The following is a 23,464-nucleotide window of genomic DNA, read 5'->3' as shown; positions in this document are numbered from 1 at the left end:
TATAAGGCAACAGCATATAAGTTTGTCTACTATGGAGGCAGAATTCTCCTGTTTATCTCTATCATGTACTGAGTTGATTATGTATATACAAATGTTAAAAGATATGGGTATAACTGTAAACTACCCTGTAGTTGTACATGAGGATAATCAGGCAGCAATTCAAATGGCCACAAGTATTGCGGTAAAAACTAGGAGCAAGCGTACAGATTTGAGATATCTGAATGTAAGACAATCTGTAAATAGTAAAATAATACAGCTAGAGTACTGTATGTCGGAGGACAATATAGCTGATAATTTTACTAAAGCCCAAGGTGCCATCAAGCACCTAGAGAGTTGTGAAAAATATGGGTTCAGATTGTGAAGGCATTATATATTCATGTCACCCAAAAGGGGAGTATGTTGGGTATATGGATACACCAACTGGTTTGGGTGAATGAATATATAAAACCTAGTTTTAAGTGTTTGCAGCTTTAAGCTCAAAAAAATGCAATGTCATCGCATAATTATGGGTGCGGTTGCAGGCTGCAATATTAGGCAGTGAGAGAGACGTAACACTTCCTGGTTTCTGATCCTGGTTTCTGATCCTGGTCTCGAGTTCCTGGTGTTACTGGTCTCTGGTCTGTCTGCTGTCTGTCTGCCTAATACTGTTTCCTCCTGTATGAGATGTCTACTGTGCAAGATACTTCTCTACTGAACACAAGGACTGTTTGTTTGGTGAGCTGTGGATTCAGCATTGTCTTTAAGAGAAAGGTATCTTAAGAAGAAGATTTACAAGCAGATAAAGACATTGTATTTACTGTTTAAAAGACTAAGTAACTGGATTGATAAACTGGATACTGACATATGGACTGAATGACTATTCTTAATCTCTGTATGAATTAAATACCTATTTAAAACCACAAACAGTGTTTTTGTCTCAAGTGTGTGTATACTCTTGGGCCCAGCCTCTCTCTCATTTGGCTGCCTGGCTTGACTGCTGCTGTGCACTCTGCTCAGGGGTTTATCCCCAAACACTAACAAAGACAATACTAACCGAGTACAAAAAAGAAAAGAAGAGAAACAGAATAAAGATGACATTATAAAATTAATCAATATTTATGCACTAATAACAACTGGGCTGAATGAATCAAACTCCCCTAATGTACTCCAAATATCATTATTGATGCTTTATCTTCAATATTCATTTCATTTGAATGAATCAAAGGAACTTTTCAGTCATGGTATGTCCCTTGATCTTGTAAACTTACTCTCTTAATGCTCTGTAGAATATTCATCCAATACAGCATATCCCAAGGACACTGATAATTGACAAGCATTTCTATCCATCTCAGCATTTGAAATCCTATAAAGATACTACTGCATTATTCAGGGCCAAAAGTGCATTACTGGGCACTGCATTTTACCTTTTTTTCATGGTATTTTATTCTTCTTCAAATGCTGAATACCACATTGAGATACGTTGTACGATAAGTAACATCTAAAATAAATAAATCATGGGTCACAACCTCAGGGGGAGGCTTCACTTGTCAGAGATTGAAGGACACAACTCTGATAATGTATGTTTACTGCTGATATAGGGAGGCCCTTAATTATGAGGAAAGGTAGCTACCACAAACTAAGATTCAAGCCATTTGTATGTCTAAAGGTTCAAGTAATTTCTCCACTCCTGGCCTCATAATGGACTAAGAGCCACTTATTCTGCAAAGTAAGAAGCTGTTGTCATCTGCACTTTGTCACTTCAGGGGCCTCAGTTTCATCTCACACCCTTTTTCCTAACCTTAACTGTTTTAATCCCCATGTCTGCCTAAAGAATCTGATTAAAAGTAATGTTTACCAGAGGACATTCTGTCCCTGCCACCGCAAAGCAGACTTCCATCTGGTTATATAACAAAATAGTTACAAGTAGAGGTGGTATTCAGCAGGTTCTGACCAGTTCTGGAGAACCGGTAGCAGAAATTTTGAGTCGTTTGGAGAACTGGCAAATATTACCTCTGACTGGAGATTTTACAGTATCCTTCCCCTGCCACGCACACTAAGCCACACCCACAGAACTGGTAGTAAAAAAAATTGAATCCCACCACTGTTTACAAGTGGCATGTAATGGCACCAGTTCACAAAGTAGGAATAGAATTATTTTACACAGGCATTCTATATCGACAAGGACTAAAAGAGCTATTTCTATTTTTAAGCCCTCCTTCCTACCCCAGTTTCATCTGAAATACATTGTCAGCCCTGAAGCTATTTTGGGAGCATCTTCAGGGCTGCCACAGCAAGGCCGGTTGGAGCTATGGGAACATGAGGTGGGAGATAGACATAGCTGGGGGAGATGTATAGCCAAAACAACATTCTTTCCTGTGGGAACCAAGGACATTCGAAAGGCGTGAATGAAAGCCAGCCGGAGTGGGGACTGTGACCTGATTGGACCATGTGATGGACATATTGCCTGAAGGGCAAGAACTTTGGGTTTTTATTTGGGTGGAGAAAACCTCTGGGCCTTCAGAATCAGGTTTTTACCAGCTGTGCCAATATGACATTCCTAATAAATTCTTACTTTGAGGAAACTCCAGGCCTCAGAGTTTTGATTGTGTTGGGTCTGTTATTTGGAACCCTGACATACATCACATTTTTAAAGTTATAATAGTAAAATCACATATTCACCAGAATGTCTAGTGAGAGAAAAGTTCCCTGAGGTTGGGCTCCAGCACGAGTCCGAATGCTCAGAAAACCAAACCAGTGACCAACCCAGATTGGATCCTACAAGTCTCATCTCAGCAGGTTGCTACATTCCAACCTGCTATTCCAGGTTGCTGAGTACAGGACTTGAAAGGGTCCTACATAGTTTGAAAGATGAGCATGAGCATACTCCTTTACTCCTACATTTTATGGTTGCATTGTTTTCCTGCCATGTTGTATGGTTACCAGTCAACCTTTCTGGCTCATAGTTCAAAATAGATGGATGACTTCCCTATAATGAAAGCTATTAGTAGAAGGCAACTGGGAGTGATCAACCATCCCAGCTTAGGCAAAGTGACAAGCTTCACCAAAATTATGTGTGCTTGTATGTACAGGTTTTATATTTCAGCACAGAACAAGGACGGGTACTCTATGAACTCAGCCAAGGACCATAAGCCATAGTTCTTCTCCTTGATCACCTTATTTTATGGAAGAGAAAGATTAAGGTCTAAATAATTTTCTACTCATACTTAGTTTATTGAAAGAGCAAGGCTCCTTCACATAGAGGCTTTTATATTCATATCAGGGACTAAAAGAGCAACTAGAATTTTATAGGCAGAAGAAATGTGTCTGCTCATAAAAACCTAATAAAGTGTTTTTCAAACTTGGCAACTTTTGGCTGGGGAATTCTGGGAGTTGAAGCCCACACATCTTAAAGTTGCCAGGCTTGAAAATATATACACTGACCTAATATATATTGCTTAATGTTATTCAGTTGTTGTGGCCCACCAGCTACCACCTGAGCTGGTGGCAAAATTGGATGTTGAGAAGGTTGGGGAGGAACTTGGGCCAGTTCTGGGGTCTGGCGAAGGCTCTGATGGATGCTGTGTTGAACACAAAGATAGAGCCAGGCCGTCTGCATTTCCCAGCCACTGGAGAAGTAGCTGCCTTTGGAAGCTGATATGAGTGAGAAGGAAGAACAGCTGGGGCCTGTTCCAGATGCACATATGCACAGAGCTTTAGAAGAGGGGAACAATGGAGGACAAGGACTTGACTCAGGAAGCAAAGCACTGAATGGCCCCAGCCTAAATAGAAGGAAAGGGGAGTGGTTGTTGTAGGAGACAACAATTCATCTTTCTTAAGATTTTGCTCATTGTGTTTCGTGCCACAGAGACTGCTTGCCAGAAATTAATTTGCAGCTTTTTAGCTGGGAGCTTATGGTCTTGAAATTATCACAAGGAACTGATACGGTATGTTGCTGCCCTTAACTCTTTGAAGGACTATTGCCTGGACTTTTCAGTGGGTGAATGCAATTAATTCACAAGAGGTAAATAAAGAGAGGGTTTTCATGGCAAGGAATTTGTTTCTTCCTTCTGCTAAGGATGGGTCAGAACATTGGTGTCAACAAATTAATAGGCTGTATATTCAAATGTAGTGCAAGATTGGAAGATGTAGAGAGACCTGGTCCATAGAATCACCAAGAGTCGAAACACTGCTAAATGGATAACATCATCATATTCAAGAGAAATTAGCATGGAAATGGGAAGAAGTAAATTAACCAAAACCATTGTTTCTGCAAGGATCTGTAAATGTATACAAATAAATAAAACAAAGTCACTGGTTTTCTCTCATTCAAAAGCTCCTAAACCTTGATAGTTCTCCTTACATCTCCAGATATGTGGAGTATTCAATCCCAATTAATAAAAATATATTAAAAATAATTAAAACACACGCACGCACATACAGTCACCTTAAAATAATTCAACCAAACGTTTAACTACTGTAGTAATTTTTGGAAACTATACAGGTATTTGTTAAATAAACATTTCTGCTAATTAAACATTTTTGCAAAGAATGAATGAAAACAGTAAAAATCGATACCAAACCAGCAATGCAAGCTAAGAACAGATATCTCCCATGCAGGCAAAGCATTTCTGGCCAAGAACTGGAAATGCAGACCTATCTTTATCATCTACCAGCTTCACTATTCTCACTTTTAGCAAAACGATACGATTTTACTCATCCCCCCAAAATGTAGTCAAAGTTCTTTTCCACAAACACCGTTGGCTCACTTGCAATGTGCTAGGAAATAAATTTAAAAAATAAATGCAATAGTGTAGTGGAAGGGAAGGTAGGGTGCCATAACTCTTCCCCCCCACCCCATCTTCCTTCTCAAACAATTACACTTCTAGAGAACAGGATGATGTACTCAACACAAAAGACCACTGTAAAGATACCATATAGCCACACAAACTTTCCCTTGCACTGTGCTTAGTAAGCAAGCACATCTCTTTAAAGAAGACAAGCAAAAAGTTATAAAATATGCTAAACTCGACATGAGAACTGCTAAGCGCATGAGTTTCTCATCAAGAGGAAATCCCATTCCTCACTAATTATATTATATAGATACCTAGTTAAAGCTTTGTCAAAATAAACCTTTTTAACTGTTAACTATTCAGCAGGTGTTGTACATTTGTCTTTATAATATATGACTTGCATAGCTTCTTGTACAATACAGAAGAGAAACTGCATCTCAATTGCTAAAATTTTGCTTTCTTTCCATAAAATCTTAGATTATGCTAGATTGTAAAATATGGGTCTTGCTTTTATTAAATGGGATCATTTATATATTTACTACCTTTGTTATACCCCATCTCATTATTGCAAATATAGGTAGTCCTCAACTTACGACCCCAACTGAGCCCAACATTTCCATTGTTAAGTGAATTTTGCCCCATTTTATGACCTTTCTTGATCCAGTTGTTAAGTGAATCATAGTAGTTGTGAAGTCAATAACATGATTAAATGGATCTGGCTTCCCCATTGACAAAAGGTGACAAAAGGAGATCGCATAACCCCAGGACAATAAAAATGTTATAAATATGAACCAATTGCCAGGCATCTGAATGTTGATCACATGATCATGGGGGATGTTGCAAAGGTTGTGTGAAAAATGGTCATAAGTCACTTTTTCCAGTGCTGTTGTAATTTCAAACTGTCCATAAATGAACTGTTTTAAGTTGAGGACTACCTTTATTGAAGGGGTTTTTGCAATCAAGAAAAATAAAAATAAAAAAACAGCATAAAATAACCAGTTGAATTTAGATAATCAGAGAAAGAAGGAATGGTTCACAGAATAGTCAATAGATGGTTTAAAGAGGTAGGCCTTCAACAGAGAAATGAATTTTAGGATTGGGGAAATATATTCCAGAATGAATGTGCCAATCTCTGAGAAGGTTTCCATGTCAGTAAACCCAACGTGTTGCTATGTAATCCTTGACACTCTCTCTAGGTGACCGTAGCTATCAATGCTAGCCTAAAACAACAAAGTGACCTATATGATACCATTGTTCCAAAGTTGGTTAGAGCAACATCTCAACTTGCTTGCTAATTCCAACTAGCACTTTTTTTCCAGAAATAGTGTCTTATGTGAAACCAAGTTTTTTAATTCTGAAATCTACAGAAGCTGTAAATTATTAACTAAATGCAAAGCATATAGAGAACATTACAGAACAGTAAATATGAGGTTAGCAGCACCTGAATCTCAGTAACTAAGCTGTCCTTCTTCAGGAAAGGAAACAGTTTGTCTGTCAATCAAAGCTAATAACTAGGCTGTTCTACATTCAGGGGCTGCCATTGCCAGTGATAGCTTTTTGAGGAACCTCAAATTGTAGGAAGCCTCAGGTAGTTCACATCCAATTCCTTGGTATCTATACCTAAAACTCAGCCATGAACAAAGTCTCCACCTTGTCAATTTAATCTCAGCACATTGGTCATCATCCCCCATACTATTACCCTAAATATTGGTTCAGAACATGCATAGCTTCTTGTTTCAGATGCTTCATTATCAGACTTTGAGGTTAGGGTGTTAGAATGGGGACTCTGGCATGGTAATTATTAATATGTGATTATCAGTTTTGTGATTTTACTTAGCATTAGTATGATTTTATTTGGTGTTTTTTCTTCAATTTAATAGAATTGTTGGCTTTTATCTTGTTTGCCACCCAGTGTTTCTTGGGTAGATCGGTGGTCATATAAATTGGATACATGAATACAGATGACACCTACTACAAAACACTTGAGGACATCCAGTCCAGTGGATTACTTTGGATATTAAACAATACTGGGGTAAAACTAGGACTAACAAATAATACACTTCAAAAACTTGCAAGAGAAATAAAATCATTGCAGTGCTGTGCTCTCAGTTCCCAACTGCAGATATAGTCCAAGAGGATACTGCTGCATTATATAGTGTAATACAGCAGCCCACAACTTTGGGGGCACCAGTTCCATGAAAGGTAGTTTTCCCACAGATCTGGGTATATGATTTCACATGCTTCCTGTATCCTGCAGGTGTGCAGATGTGGCTTTACTCACTTGTGCAGCTTGGTTCCTGAAGGCCACTGACCGGTGCCAGTGCACAGCTAAGGGGTTGGGGACCCCTGGTGTAATACATAAAGCCACTAGGATACCATGGATGACCAAACCATCTGACTTTCTCCACCAGAGTGCCATCTGTCAAGTTGATGATGGCTAATTCTGTCCTAAAATAAAGCCTAAATCCAAAATTTAAAACATTGAGATCATCAGAGTCTCTGCAAAAACATCTGCACCAAAAATTATTCTGACCACATATTCTCTCCTCTAAAAAAGGATATTTATGACAAGATAAAAGTAAATGGAGTTGTCTGGATTCAGCTTCTTGATGAACTTCTCTCTGAATGCCCTCAGGCTGACCTTCTGCGGTTCAACACTAAATCTTTTATTAGACAAATAGGCATGGTGCATGGGGGCTGCTCTGCTAGCCCTTCTTTTCACAACTATAAATAATTCCTTGGGTATCCCTAATGACTGGCTTTTACCCATTACCAGAAAATTATATGCCACGTTTAATTACAAGCACTTGAATCAGATGTCCTTTGAGAACTTCTTAGTTACTCTAGGTCTGGTTGCTTTACCATGGACCAATGCATTAAAGAACACCCTCTCACTGAGAAACATTACAATTTGCCTAAAGGTGCCACTTTTATTGCCTTTATAGACTTATAGACCATGCAAAAGATGGGAGGAAATTAACTGCTACTTCAATCAACTGGTTACTCTTTAAACTACTTTTAAACATCCTGATATTACCATTCGAATCAAGGGGTAAGTGCATAAGCAACTTAACTGAATCTATCACAACTTGCAAAGTATCAAAGTAGGCTGCATCTTTGTCCCACTGTTGTTTAACCTTTATATGAATGACACTGTTGATGCCAAGTCAAAATCCTATTCTCCATCCTTTATCCATTTCCTTATTACTATTTGTCTTTACTTTGATGATGTGTCCATTCTGTCTGGAGACCTGTTATATGTCTTCAATGATGTCTTAAAAGTTTTATTCCTGGGTTACACTAGAGAATTCTTTGAATTTAACTACTCCAAAACAAAGGTGTTCATTGTCTTTAGAAAGGGTTTTAAGTTCCCAACTAGCTGATTGATTAATGATAAGGTCATTAAGCAGGTTAAATCTTTTAAGGAGTTGGACGTTCAATTTCAATCTCCTACCAGTTGGACAGTTTAAGTAAGAGAGTTGCTTAGAAAAACCCCAAAGGATCTCTTTGCAATTGTTAAATTTGCAAACCAATTTGCAAATATCCTGGCAGCAATTAAATTATTTAAAGACAATGTTTGGGATATGATGCAATATAGTGCTTAGTTCCATATCTCTCTATAAGAAGAACCCAAGTTTAGATATAATTCCATTCCATATTGCAAAGATGTGTTCACCATTTCTTGAATCAAAACAATCAAATACTGACCTATTCTTTGATAGCTCAAATAAGCCATTGTGGTCAGAAGTTTAGGAGACCATGATAACAAAGGCCTGGGAAACCCATATCAAGAGTTGAAGAACACCCAAATTCAAGTCCATCCACAGTTATGTAAACTTGAAGGCCAAATAATAGTACAGAATTGAAGAGAAAGGTAAATTTCCAATAATAACAATAGCACTTATATACCTTTTCACGGTATTTTATAGCTGCTCTCTAAGTGGTTTACAGAGTTAGCATATTGTCCCCAACAATCTTAGTTTTCATTTTACTGACTATCGGAAAAATGGAAGGTTGAGTCAGCCTTGAGCCAGGGAGATTCGAACTACCGAACTGCTGGCAATTGGCAGTCAGCAGAATTAGCCTGCAATGCAGCATTCTAACCACTGTGCCACCACAGCAAAAATGAAAGTTTGCCCCATAACAGAAGCTTGCATCTGAAGCTTTTTGTAATCTTTGTCACACATTATGGAGGGAGGCAGTGATAGCAAAGGAATACAAAAAGCCATTAAAAGATAAAAGAGACAGGAAGCAAAATCTCAGTCCTGGGAAAGTGGGAAGCATAAGCAAGAGACTCCAAATAATACCACTGGTTCTCTGTGGTATTAAGAGTGGGGCAGAGGGAAACTGTCACTTTTCTAACTTTCTGTTATTATAAGCTACTACAATAAAGCAGAGTTCCAATAGTCCTTGGAGTGTTTGAATTTTGTCAAAGAGCTGACAAGTGTGTGTGTATATATATATAGTATATAAAATCATACATTGCAATGTCCTACCTGTCAATGACTACTTCAGCTTCAACCATAACAATACAATACAAGAGCACACAATAGATACAAACTCAAGGTTAACCGCACCAAACCTGATTGCAGGAAATACGACTTTAGCAACAGAGTGGTCAATGTCTGGAATACTCTACCTGACTCTGTGGTTTCTTTCCCAAACCCCAAAAACTTTAACCTTAGACTGTCTACTATTGACCTCACCCCCTTTCTAAGAGGTCTGTAGGGAGCGTGCATAAGTGCACCAACGTGCCTACCGTCCCTGTCCTATTGTCTCTTTTATTTTTCTTATATGTATCCATGTATTCATAACTATGTTTTTACTTATACCTATTACCTTGTAAGCAATTGACAAATCAAATAAATAAATAAATAGAATAAAGTTTAAATGGTAAAATGCCTTCAAGTTGAATTTGACTCCTGATGACTACATGGATAGAACTATCCATTTTACTTCACAACAGAAGTAGTTTCCCTTCCAACCCATTGTTGTTAATGAACTAATTTACATCTCTGAATTTTCAGGACAACTAAAAACACAGGTCCTGAAATCCATTCTTTTCAGAAATTTGTGATATGTTTTACAACTCATAATGTGGTTTTTTTAAAAAAATATCCTAAATGAATATGGTATGTCAGTGCAAGCACACTCTCACCAACTGTGCAAGTTAGGGAAAACTGTCTTCAAAAATACAAATGCTGATAAAGAGGTATGAAAAATCATTTGATCTGAATTCTGTCTTGATTTTTAAAATGTTACAAATGAAACAGGACTTTTTCCTATTTGTTAGATAAAGAGTAGACAGTGAATGAAAGCAAAGCCTTTAAGATTATCTTCATCCAGGAAATTACTACAAATCTGGATACTGAATATATTTTCCTAACACAAGGAGAACCATTGCTTTTTTCTTTTTTTTAGCATACCTTCTTTACCATTACTTTGAAAGGGAGCTACAGTTAGCCCTTGTCAAACACATCTGAAAAGTTATTCTCTTTGCTCTTTTGACCAACTCCTGCATATCATTTCTGTGCAATCAGCCTTCTCCAATCAATGTCTTGTGATCTTAAGAGCTCAGAACGCAAAAAATGTCAGCATCACTTAGCAATCTAGAATGACCCAGGCACATTTCATTTATCTCAATGACCTTCTATTTCTGCTTTACTATGGCTGCTAAAAATCCTCTCCAGAGAAAAGTGAAGAATTCATACAAGACACCTAACAGCTTATCTGACTTCACCTTTCAACTTGATTTCTGTTCTGGTTGTCAAACTTTAAATGTCAAGAAGTGGTTTAGTGAGTCTTAGTCAGAGTCTTCCCAATTCGTTCATACTTTTTACCAAGTGAAAGGTTCTCCTAGGTGTGTGCTAAAGGTATGTACAAATGGATGTAGCTCAAAACAGAAATGTTTTTTTCCAATAACTTCTTTGCTAGAATTTTGAGAGCCCTTAGCTCAATTCGGTATTTGAATTCCTAGCAAATCTGGTTCCTAGATTTATGGGACTGAATACAAACCTCTAAGAAATCAGGAAAGTGATTTACATTAAAACAAGGCATCTTCCCATCCATCTATCCAATAATGTATGCTCCTAATGGCTATAGTTCTCCATGGATTGAACGTAGAGCTATCTGTTGAACCATGGTGAGAGGACTACTGACAGGTGCTGGAAGCTGAACCCCGTGCTTCAGTCACTGTCACTTTGTCATATGAGTAAGGCAGCTTTGCATGTGCACAACAACTGCAAGCAGCCAATGGAAAACCCTGACTCATTGTCACTATGGTCACTGCTGCATCTGCAAGGCTTATTTGTGGAGAAGATGGAATTTAACAATGCACCTAGTAAGTAAGAAGCTATGGACTTAAGTATCATATGAAAGCATCAGGAGGCATCCATAGGAAGAGTGAGAAGAATCCACTCATGACAAATACATTGAAATACAAAGTCTTCCACTTATGTACTATGTACAACATCATGCTGTGGGCAAAATCACAAATTCAAAAGGGCAGAGTTTACACTATGATTGCCATGACCAGCTCAGACTCAGTAGAATGACATCAAGAAGTTTGCTCCGAATGTACTGGAAGACAGCCTCAAGAAGCAATAAGCAATCTAGCACACAAGACTGACTCCATCAGCAATTATGAAAAGTAACTGCACTTATGGTCAGATGGTAGGACTTCAAGTGACCACACAGCCCTTGGACATGCCATGCTTTGTCAAGTAGAACAAAGGCACTCTATGCATTTCCTTGCTCAGCAAGGTCATTCCTCACCTTGATTGGCTCCTACCTGGAAGAGGCTCTACTTAATAGTCACTGTAGATCAGCATAACTCCTTTTGGGAACAACCATGCCTCCTGAACTCTGCACACACAAAGCCCTGAATCTTTTATCTCTTGAAATCTTGTTACTTTGAACACTAACTGATAGTAATCCAAAATCTGTTTGGTACATGATCTTGACTCAGAGGGGTAAGTTCCATTATCAAACCAACAAGAAGAAAAACATGGCTTAAGTCTAGCACAATTAGAAAGCACAGTAGTACCTTGGTATTCATTGTTAATTGGTTCCTGGAGGCACAATGAGTACCAAAAATGATGAGTACCAATTTTTTCCTATAAGGTATAAGTAACCAGCATCAACAAATTCTAGCTTGTGCAGTGAGTATCAAATGAACTATGAGTACCACATTTTTGCATCAAAATGTGTTGAATGCCAAATTTGATGAGTTTCAAAGCAGTTGAATACCAACTGGTACCACTGTATGCATAAGCAACTCACACAGAAACCTCCCTAACTCACCTGGGTAGAAGAAGAATATTCTGACTGGCAAGGTTCGGCTACTACAATCATTTTTAATAAAAGGCTTAATACAGGGAAGGTAGAAGCAAAGAAAAGAGAACAACCAGCTGCGAGGTGAATAGATTTAGAGACAGTGGAAATTAGTGCACTGTTGGAAGATCTGAAAGATCAGATTAGGGATAAAGCATCATAGAGAAAATCTACATGGTTGTGTTGGGAAAAACCCAACCAGGCAGGGAAGAGGTCTCAAGTAGGGAAATCAGCCTTGAATCATGGCATAGCTACCAGAGATCCATATATACACATATCCCCCTACCCCAATCTCCATGAAGCTTTATCCAGTATAGAGGGGCAAACATGTATTATAGGCAGAATGTAATAAAGCAGTTAGCTTGAATGGTACAAGTGTGAATATGTTAGCTTGTGTCTTACAGGTTGCTATGAGTCAAAAAGCAACTTCATAGTACATAACCAAAGCAATCTTAGTTTGTCTGTGAAACTGATTCTTGGTCTGTTCTACCCAGTGGGGCTGGCAGTACATGATCTAGCATCTGTTGCTTTGGACTCTTGCTATTTGCAGCTTGTTTGCAGGCCAGCTCATGTGTGATTGGGACTTTACTGAAGCATGTGATAGTTACACAAACACTCTGCCTGCCATTGCCTTAACTTGTTTTAAGCCTTATCTGTGTGCATGTTTGTGTCCAGTTGGCTTGGAATAGGGCAAGGATGTCATGACCTAATTTTGTCACTTTGGCATTACCCTAGTTAGGAAAAAGATGCCTATAGTCTCGCTGTAAGAATTGAGGCCATACCCAATAGCGTTCTTCACTGCAGTAGAAAATGTTTCTCTTATAATTTGAGGAACCTATGTTTTCACACGTATCTTTGCCCATCAATTTAGAATCCTCCAAACTGCAACAAAATAGAATATGTAACAGCTATTCTGCAGAAGATAAAAGGATTTTGGATGTAACAGACTCAAGTTATATAAATAACAGGAATCTGTCTGACATACAGAGGGAATCAATGAATAGCATGAATAGCACAAAGAATCTGACATTTGCAAGCAAAAAAACCCATTACTTTATCAAATAAATAAATAAATAAAGTTAAGCTTACTTTTTTTCATTCCTTTCATTTAGGCCATAGCATGATGCAACAGGATAAACCTAACATATATGAAAACCAAAGAGTTCTTGAAAGCAATGAATCAAAATGTAGCCAAGAGTGGATCCACACAAACATGGTTGCCTCTAGGTTGTTCTTCCATATTATACACAGGACGATTGATAGCTAGAGGGGAGTACAAAAGCCTAAGGCTAGATTCAAACAACATAGGAAATCCAGGTTAAGAAAACACAATTGGCTGCTCAAAACATATACCCTGTCCACCCCCCAAAAATACAAGTAGTCCTCAATTTATGACCATTCAATGTTATAACAGCCCCAAAAAAAAAAAAGCTATTGCAATCTAATTTGGAAGTTCTAATGGCATATCGGGGAATGGGACTTAAGAATGCTTGGCAACCGGTCTGCATTTAGGGTCATTTGCAGTGTGCCACAGTCACTGTTTAACAAGGTTTACTTCTGGCAAAACTTGACCCATAGAGAACAATAGGTTTCCTTAACAACTGCAGCATTGGCCTAACTGCCATGGTGTTCACATTATAACCATCACATTCACTTAATAACCACTGCAAAAAAAAAAATCATAAAATCAGATTGGTCATCTGATCACCTTCTTTACAATCTTTTCAACATACAACTAGAATTGCCAGGCTCAATTAGGATAGTATCTGGAGGAATACTGGTACTATAACTTAACAGGGTTGTTTGTTTGATGAAATATTCTCAGACAATGGCTTGTTCCATAACATGGTAAGAGCATAATCCTATTTTAATCTAGCTTAGCCTATTGTATAAACTCAGCCATTATGAGAACTAATGAACTCAGGTACAGTGTGGTGACCCAGGAAGGAATAATGAATAGGTGGTCTGTAGGAAGACCATAGAGCAGGGCTGTCGAACTCACGGCCAGTGGGGCCACCCTGGAAACAGCAAAGGACCAGCCCACGGTGCCTCTGTCAGCGAAAACAGAGCTTGGGAGGACCACATGTTCTGTTTTCGGCTGCAACCCTCCAGGAAGACCATAGAGCAGGGCTATCAAATTCATTGCCAGTGGGGCTACCCTGGAAGCAGCAAAGGACCAGCCCACGGTGTCTCTGTCACTCAAAACAGAGCTTGGGAGGTCCGTGCGTGACCCTCCCGAGCTCAGTTTTTGCTGGCAGAGCCCTCAGGCTACCACAGGCATCCCTGACATAAGCAACGTCGAGCTGGCCATGCCTACCTAGCCCCCCGAGATCAAACATGACCCAGATGTGGCCCTCAATGAAATCGAGTTTGACATCCCTGCCATAGAGAGTAGGAAGACCATTTTCCTACCACTGTTCTGAAAAAAACAAAAACTGATAAAAGGAGAATATTTGCAGCTCAGGGTTGAGGTAAGCTTGGTTGTTTTCTTGTAGACATTTCAGTACTCAAATTAGGTAACATCATCAGTGCACTAGGGATGTACTAGCACGTTATAGAATAATAAGGCATCAAAAGCATGCTGAATAAAGGCCACACTTTCTGAAAGTCTTAATATGAGCAGGCATCTTTGATATATTATCTCTATAAAACTAAAAATTCTGAAGAAAAAACATGTCTAAATTTTGTAACTGTGCTTTTTCTCATAAACACACTGTTGCAATCATAGTATTGGGATCTAGTAGCACTTACTTAAGAACAGAGTTGAGGGTAAAATACTTCACATTGGTTTTTGAATGCTTTTGATGACTATCACAACAAAAAGTATGAATTTGTTGCTATAAAACACTTTGGTTATGGTCAAAGATCATCTAGGCGCACAAAACTTTGGCATACATCCATGCGAACAGTGAAGGAATGGTTGATTGGAGCTTTGGATATGCACAAAATGGAAGAAAAATAACTGGTGATTCTAGGCATTGTTTGTTCATCTCTGCAACTTTAGCTGAAAAGAATCAGAATTATTTTTCAACTCTGGAGACCTGTAATTCATACCTATTATATGTAAAAGGAGCTGAACAATGCAGAGCCTAATTTCCTTCCTCACCAAAACAAGGATTCAATCTTGTTCATTCAAGTAGTATACCATAGGTCCAAGCTGTGGGAATTTTAAATGGGAAGAGTGGGTGAATGCTGAGAAGATTTGGAATAAGTATTTGTTTTCTCTGCAAAACTTTAACACATTCAGTCCTATAAAGTAATGGTCCCCCCCTCCTCCTCCAAAAAATACATCCTAAACCTTTGCATTTGCATTTCCTAGACCTTTATTTCAGTAGATATACTAATTATATCTTGTCTAAAAAGTTGCAAACAGATGAAACATAAATGTTCTTCTATGCTGTCAATACCTTTTGCCATGCAATTCTGATAACATTTTAAAGTTGCATTATTCTATGTTCTATGTTCCATAGGGTAGGTTATTCATATACTTAGATGAGAACAAGTAGAATACAGTTCAATTCGTCTATATCTGCAAAATATTTAATGTAAAAGGCTACGTTATCAATTAATTATTAATTGCACACAGATTTCAAAACCATAACCCAACTATATTAAAAACAAACAATTAAAATACTCTTCCGGATGACTAAATGAAGGCAATGATGTTAAGCAATAAAGTTAAAATTATTGTGACAAACCCACCAATCATATTATCATGAAGCCTATTTGTAGATTATCTGGTCCCATTTTAATGAATGCAGGACAGCATTAAAATCCTGCATATAAAAAAAGAAAGAAATACAATAAGCCTTTGTGCAGGATGAATCACATTTATTTGCATTACACACATTAATACTTCAGACCAAATTATTTTCCAGTTTTTTTCAGAATTTAATAGAGCATGAAACGGAACCAAGCAAGTTACATAGCAAGACGGTATCAGTGGCAAATAAAACTTGGTAGTAACCATGTTCTGAATGCTGCAAGCATTTAAGAGCATGATCTTGCAGACTTAAGTGTTCTTATTAAGAACTAGTTTTAACTAAACTCAGATCAGTATTTACTTATTTTCAGTGGAATAAACTTCCACTAAAAACTAGAAGTTTTGCTATTCTAATAGATAACATTAAAACATTCTATGGGCAGAAATTTAATCAACCAGAGCTTATGAAGCACATTTAATGAGACTATTTCAATCACAAGGAAATGAAGATTCCAAACACATTACAAGTAGATGCAAACAGGTTATCCACCTGTACAGGTAGTCGTCAACTTATAATAGTTCATTTAGCAACCATTTGAATTAAAGCAGCACTGAAAAAGTGATGTATGATCATTTTTCACACAACCATTGCAGCGTCCCCATGGATACATGATGCAAATTCAGACGCTTGGCAGATGACTCATATTTATGATGGTTGCAGAATCCTGGGGTCATGGGATCGCCTTTTGTGACCTTCTGACAAGCAAAGTCAATGGGGAAGTGTCGGGCTCCAAATGCAGTCGCCCATCAGCAGTAGAGCTCTATACCTGGATCCCTCCAACATGTGACGTCGAACCTGATCAGTGGGAATGGATGGCTGAATGGGGGCTCCTACACGCTGCCTCACGTTGGTAGCTGGGATGTGGAAGCTGCACAAGGGATTCCCCAAGGATGTCACTGGATGCTTTGTGGAGGGGGGGAATAGATGTTTGTTATGGCAGGGTTCTCATGGGATGGTGCAGAGCGTTAAAGGCTGCAGAGGCAGGATATGGGAATAAAAGCCTAATTACCCATATTAGGGAACATTTGTTACATGGGGATTTAGGATAGGGCAGTCCGCAGGAGGTAGCTGCAATTAGGAGGGTGGGGTAATGCTGTATTTGCGCTGGAAAGCAAATGCTTCCAGCCCTAACCTAGTTTGGATTTCAAACCGTTACTGCCAGATGGGATGTGAGTTACGTGTACAAAATAACCAATTGCCTATATCTCTGTATGTTGGTTTGTGGATTTGTATCTCGGGTCTACTAACGTCCAGAAGATCGGCTAACAGGAAGCCAGAATCACTTAACAACCATGTTACCAACTTAACTGGAGTGAGAAACATAAAAGTGGAGCAAAATCCACAAAAGTAACAACTGTCTCACTTAGCAACAGAAATTTTGGACCCACTGGTGGTCGTAATTCGAGGACTATGTATACCAGCTGATCCTATTTCCTATCTTAGTCAGAAAACAGGATCAACAATGCAACTCTTCTTGTTTCTATGAGCTTTACTCTCTACACAATCCCAAAGCACTTTCCTTTGGAGATGTGTTAATTTTCTTCAAAATTAGCTACTAATTCATTATATTCTAATTGACATCGAGTTACTCCCAAATAAATTTTCTTAAGGGTATAGCTTTATTGCTGTATATACTCCTAAAACGGTATTGCTGAGGTTAGTTGGGCTTATGGCTTAATAAAGCTGCCACTGAACCATTAAATCCAGTGTTGGGTTTATTTCTGTGCAGTCATAAAGTCAGGCTAGAACTCTACTTATATTACTTTCACATAAATTAAATATGTTCATGTGATATTAATCCCATCTACGCTAGATAAAACCGTGTTTTATACTGACACATTCAATCATAAACTAGCCACCGATCTGTACAACACCAAATGCTAAATTTTTGTTGGCTACTTTAGTTTAATGTATTATGCAAAGAGTAATTGTGTTTGACAAACAGCATGGCAAAACATGGTTCCCCTGGGGATTCAATAAACCACAAATGTTTTGGTTCCCATAACCCACTAAATCATAAAATATGGCTAGCAAACCACCATTGATAGATTCTCAAAATGCATCAAACCCAAAGAAAATTGAATGCCACTGTGGTTTGGCACACCGAGTGAACCCAACCCAAGAGTAGTCTTGTGCAATCAGAATGCTAATTAAAAAAATGCCCAGGATCAAAGCAAATGGCACAAACTTGCCGAACTAAATCTATAAACAGAGTCTATGGAGATTCTCAATCATCCAGGTCATGATTGTCCCAAAGGTGCTTTTTCAAGAGGCAACTGGACTTTCTGGTTTTCCTTTGAAGGTATTTAGCTTCTCCTTCAAGAAGCTCCTTGGATGAGAAGCAAAACATCTTCAAGAAAAACCCAGAAAGTCCAGTTGCCTCTTGAAAAAGCACCTGTGCGACAACTATAACCAGAGCTTCCACAGGAAGATTTTTCTGCAGCTCCTGTAAAGGTGAAAAAAAAAATCACCTTTACTGCAGCAGGAATTATTTATCTGCAAAAATGGAAAGATTTATCAATCCTCACAGCGAAAGAATAGATGGGAAAAGTAATGGAGCAAGCAAAGATGGCAAAATTAACTGTTTTAATTAAAGAATATATGTAGTTTTGTTTCTACTTGAAAATTGCTTCTAAACTACAGGGGGAGAAATATTGACTTTGGGATTTGCCCATTGATTTGTTGTTACAGAAATGGCTAGTATGTAACAAGTAAAAAGTTGAGACTGTAATTTTCTTTTCTTTTTTAATCTTATTATGCTGAAAACATTGGAAGCCTGTGCTTTTCTTTTTCTTTTATCCTGTACTTTTCTTTTCCCATTTATGTTTATTTTTCATGTGTATTTTAATGAAAATGTATTTACATAAAATGTATTTAAATAAAAAATAAAGATGAACCTGGGAATTGGCACAGACCACTTAAAAAAGGTTGGTTAAACAAACCAAACCCACAAAGAAGATGTGGTCCCTTTACTTGTTTGTTTTAGCATAATGATTATGATGGCAACAGTATGCTATTTGGAGTTGGTTTTGATTAGAGTATCAGATTTAAGTAACCGGCTGATTTTCCCCCTTTTATAGCATCTAATCATTGGCCTGTACCACAGTAGGTGGCAGCACCTACCCAACCTTGGCAGCTCTCAAGAAAGCTACGCCGCGCCAGCCTTGGTTAAGTTTGATGGAAGACCACTAAGCAACCCCAGGATAGAAATTCGTTGAAAGAAATCCTGGAGGACAGCGGCCAACTACTTCTGAATTGTTGCTAAGCAAGGACTTACCCTGATTAAACCTCGCAACCTGGCTATATAAATATATATTTAGAGAGAGAGATTTGCAAGCCTACGCTCAGCCGAGCCCTACCTCGGAGAGATCTCGTAGGAAAATCGGAACGCAACCTCCACAAAACCAACCACAGATAACCCTTAAGGGATCCTTCCCTTCCCCGAGTTGTATTGCACAACCGCCCCTAGGTTCGGCCCAGAGTTGATCCAAGTTAAGCCAGAAGTCGTGGCACGGGTATTTTTACGTGGCCTTTGCTCTTATTTTAATCTTCCACGTCGTGCTGGACAATTCCCATCCCGTTGCCCGGCTTCACAAGAGCGCCAGGTCGTTGAAGGCTACAAGGGACGCCGTGTATTTGTTTTTTTGAAAACCAGAAGCAGTTTGCTAAAAAGTCGGGGGTCTGGGGTTACGTGACAGGTCTACATAAAGACAACCCGGCTTTACTCTCTTCAAACTCTTCTCATGGAAAAACAAAAAAAAATTCCTCAGTCCTCCCTCTGTGCAAAACGAGCTCCGCCGCTTGGAGAGAGAGAGAGAGAGAGAGAGAGAGTGTGTGTGTTGGAGAGACTCTAAGAGACCCCCCACCTTCCCCCCTTCCTTCTCACAACCGGGTCGGCTCATTCTAACCTCTCCAGAAAAAGAGGGGAAAGACGACCCAAGCCCAACCGTGCGAACCTCCTCCCCCCGCGCCCAACCCCGGCTGTGGAAACGCCGCTACACGTATAAAAGTGGCGGCTGCCTCGCGAGAGCGGCGGCTGCAAGAGCAGCAGTGGCGGCAGCGACGCGCGCGCCCTCCCGCCGACCGGGTCCCGGAACGTTGCGCGCCGCCACTGCGTAGTAGCCCTTGCGAGCGAGCAAGCGCGCGCCTCGCCTGGACTTCTTCCAACTTTCCGCCCACCAACTACGGTCTTCGGCTCTTCCCTCAGCACCCCCCCTTCCCTCATCTCCTCTCCCGTCCCCTCGGGGTCGGCTGCGATTACCTTAAAAAGGAAGGAGGCCGGACGCTGTACGACGACACTGGGCTCTCCAGAGGAGGGGGGGAGGAGGGGAATGGGGTTTCAGCAGCCGTAAAGCGGGAGGGAGGGAGGGAGGGAGAAAGCGGGTTTTTTTTCCCCCTTGCTCACCCTCCCGCCGCGCCCCACCCCGCTCTGTGGCTGTTCTGTGCTTATGCTACAAAAGGGTCGAACGGGCAGAAGCGGCCCGGCCTCGGGGAGCGGCCGAAGGGCGGTGAGAAGTTTCCTCAGCGAGCCGGGAGAAGGGCGAGCTGAAAAGGCAGGAGCAAAGGAACGGCTTGCGGAGCAAAGCTGAGGCCGGACCGAGAGAAAGATGCCCCAAGTAGCAAAATCTGGTTCCTGAAAACGGAAAACGTTGCTTCTTAGTGGGAATTTTCGGGGACTTGGATCAGAGGACCGATCCGGGAGGGGTGGAATTTTGTATTCCTTTACTTATTTATTTCCCTTCTTTATTTATTATTCATTAGTTGTTTATTTATTTATACTTTTATTTGCCGCCCTTCTCATATCCAGTAACTGCCTTGCCTGTATTGGATCCACATAGTTGTAGCATCCAGTCGCATTTAGGAATGGTAAAAGAGAAGGAAAAATTATTATGGCTGGTCACCAAGTGAGCTAGATACTTAGAGACTGCATTCAGCATTTTTGAGCACCTATCCATTCCTTCCCTGGGTCTGAGATGAGCAGAAGGTGTGGTTTGATATTATCAGAGCAACAAATACAATAAATGTATTATAAAAGCATGTGGGAGATGGCTGAGGGAATTAGCTATATCCTGGCCTATTGAAGAGAAGAATTGTGGGGGTGGGGGGGGGTGGCACGAAAACTGTTTTTTTTAATACTTGAGAGACTGTCATAGAGGAGAGGAAATTGACTTAATTCTCCAAAGCTCCAGAGGGCAGGACAAGTAATAGATGTGAAGAAAGTTAGCACCCACCCCTTCCCTAGAAGAGTGAAATCTTTTAGGGAATATTAAAAAGGCAGGATATTATATTTTCCCTAAAAGAGAAACATGTTTCTAAAGACAGACACTGAGCCCCAGGTCCCTGTCCTCAGGAGATATTTTGGTGCCATCTTATCTACAAAGCAAAAAGACCTCAGCTCCAGCATGATGGGATTATCCTTCAGGGCAAAGCCATTCAGCCACAATAGGCAATTGCCCTTCATTGCATCACCCAGACAACCTCAGCTATGACTGCATAGCCCCATGGGAGTATGACAGCAGCCAGTAGGATACCTGCCCTTGCCACAGGAACAGGAAGCTCAAAGGCAAGGATGAAGATAGATAGATAGATAGATAGATAGATAGATAGATAGATAGATAGATAGATAGATAGATAGATAGATAGATAGATAGATATGGTATTCAGCTTTGTTCGGGTATTTTCCCACGTCATTATACTTGTGCTTTTAAACTTGTAGCAACGTTTCATCTGCCATCATCTGGCTTCTGTATTGTGTTCGTCTGTGAGTCAGACTTTTACAGTTGTTTCAGTTTTTTGTAAAAGTCTGACTCACAGACGAACACAATACAGAAGCCTAGGTGGAAGCCTGTTAATGAGAGATACAACCTAGAAGCAAAGAGAAATTTACTGACAGAACAAATAATGGAAGCTTGCCTCCTCGAGTTGTGGTTGCTCCATCACTGGAGGTTATCAAATCTGGACTGGAGAACCATTTGATTTGGATAGTATAAGGCTTCTGCCTTGAGCTGGACTAGAAGATTTCGAATGTCCCTTCCAGCCCTATGATTCTATGAATTTCATAGATTCGATGAGGCACTACTTTGACATGGTTGTCAGGCTTACATGCTCTGAGGAAAATGACAACTGTGCCAGAGGATCAACTATACTGGACAGGTCTCATCGGAGGAGCCAGAAAAAGTGTCTCTCCCATAAACAATATGGTGAAAGGTAATTTACAGAAACTCATACTGATTGGTCATTGTCCAAGGCAACAAAGACAACGGTAGATGTTGGGAGTTCCTGGATGTTGGTGACAAACAGGCCACTAGATTTAGGACTATTGGCTGTATAACCACAACTGGGAACTGCAGGTCTACTGGAGGGGGAAAAAAGTGTTTTATTTATATTAAATATATAAAGACTGAAAACAACAACAAAATAATCTGCTATTACAAACCAAATCCAATGAGAGGAGAAAATCTGAAAAGAATGTCAGTTCTGGAAAGAAAAACACTGAAAATCAGAAATCGTCTAGAGTCAACTGCAGAATGAAATAATGCAATCTTAAAGGATGATATTGAACTGGGACTTGGCAGTGGAAAAAAATACTACGCAGACAGAAATGTTGCAATTACTGGAACAGCATGCAATAGAGTTCAACTTCTGTTTTGATACTCCCCACTCAGTTACTATATTCTTCACCTCCTTTTCTTATGTACTAGCCGCTACCTCCTACATACTCCAATCTGTTGGGCCATAATTGTTATGGCCCATCATTTCTTCAAGCTCTGAAGAAAATAATCAAAAACCATGGAAAACAACTATATATGATGCTCCGGGCCACACATTTTTTAAATATAAGAGCAAATTCCTTTGGAGTCTGAAATTTATTCCCAAGTAAATTATACATACATTTGCTTTAAAATGAATTGTGACCTCCCTCAACTTACTGAATCTTCTGGAAAACAAGAGTGACCATTCAGAATTCCTTCTGTTTTGTAGATTCATTCATTGCTGCAAAAGTTGCTGTTATAATTTACTACTTACAATCTACTGTTGGTAGTTAAATCCACCCCTCTCCTAGGAGAATGAAATATTTTATGATATACTAAAAAGGCAGAATATTTCCCCTAAAAGAGAAGTAGAAACTCAGAGAAGCAGAAACTCAGCCCACCTATCTTTGTTAATGGGCCATTAAGGCCTGGGCTACTCTATTCTATATAACAAAGATCTACTTCAGGCAGAGCCATAATAGAAATTGCCAAAGCCCTTTCATTACATCATCACCCAGCAAGAGTCAACCAAGCCCGAGACTCAAAAGACAACCTACAAAGTTATCCCTGCGTGGCCCCACAGGAGTCTGACAACCAATCAGAACGCAAGCTCAAATTGAAAGCCCAACAAAGGGCATAAAACCCAGGCACTCTCAGCATCTCTTCCCTTTTCGCCCAGGAGCTCCAAGGCATGTGATCCTGTTCATCAATAAACCTTCTTTCCAAGCAACTTCCATGATTCCAGTGTCTTTTCCCCCACTTTGGAATTGAACCCAGAAGGATATTTCTTCCAACACTACCTGAAATTTTGAGTGACATAATGGGGCACATTTAAGTAAAATAAATA

The 23,464-nt window shown here is 39.6% G+C and overlaps 2 long non-coding RNA genes across 2 annotated transcripts in view; one reads left to right on the top strand and one right to left on the bottom strand.

The window, feature by feature from the left end:
• Positions 1-20,195, bottom strand: part of LOC148125899 (uncharacterized) — a 160,407-nt gene extending 140,212 nt beyond the window's left edge. The window contains exon 1 of the long non-coding RNA XR_015743630.1: positions 20,127-20,195. This is a non-coding gene — a long non-coding RNA (uncharacterized LOC148125899). The remainder of the gene's footprint in view (positions 1-20,126) is intronic.
• Positions 20,196-20,288: 93 nt separating this feature from the next.
• On the top strand, positions 20,289-22,227 carry LOC148125898 (uncharacterized). Its single transcript, XR_015743378.1, has 2 exons — positions 20,289-20,579; positions 21,703-22,227. It is a non-coding gene; the product is annotated as an uncharacterized LOC148125898 (long non-coding RNA).
• Positions 22,228-23,464: the final 1,237 nt, after the last annotated feature.

Source organism: Pseudonaja textilis, chromosome 4 (genome assembly GCF_049901715.1).
Source record: "Pseudonaja textilis isolate UNSWEBS1 chromosome 4, rPseTex1.2, whole genome shotgun sequence".
In the NCBI taxonomy this organism is placed as follows: domain Eukaryota; kingdom Metazoa; phylum Chordata; class Lepidosauria; order Squamata; family Elapidae; genus Pseudonaja; species Pseudonaja textilis.
The sequence above is the reverse complement of the archived record's forward strand: the minus strand, read 5'-3'. Positions and strand labels throughout refer to the sequence as shown.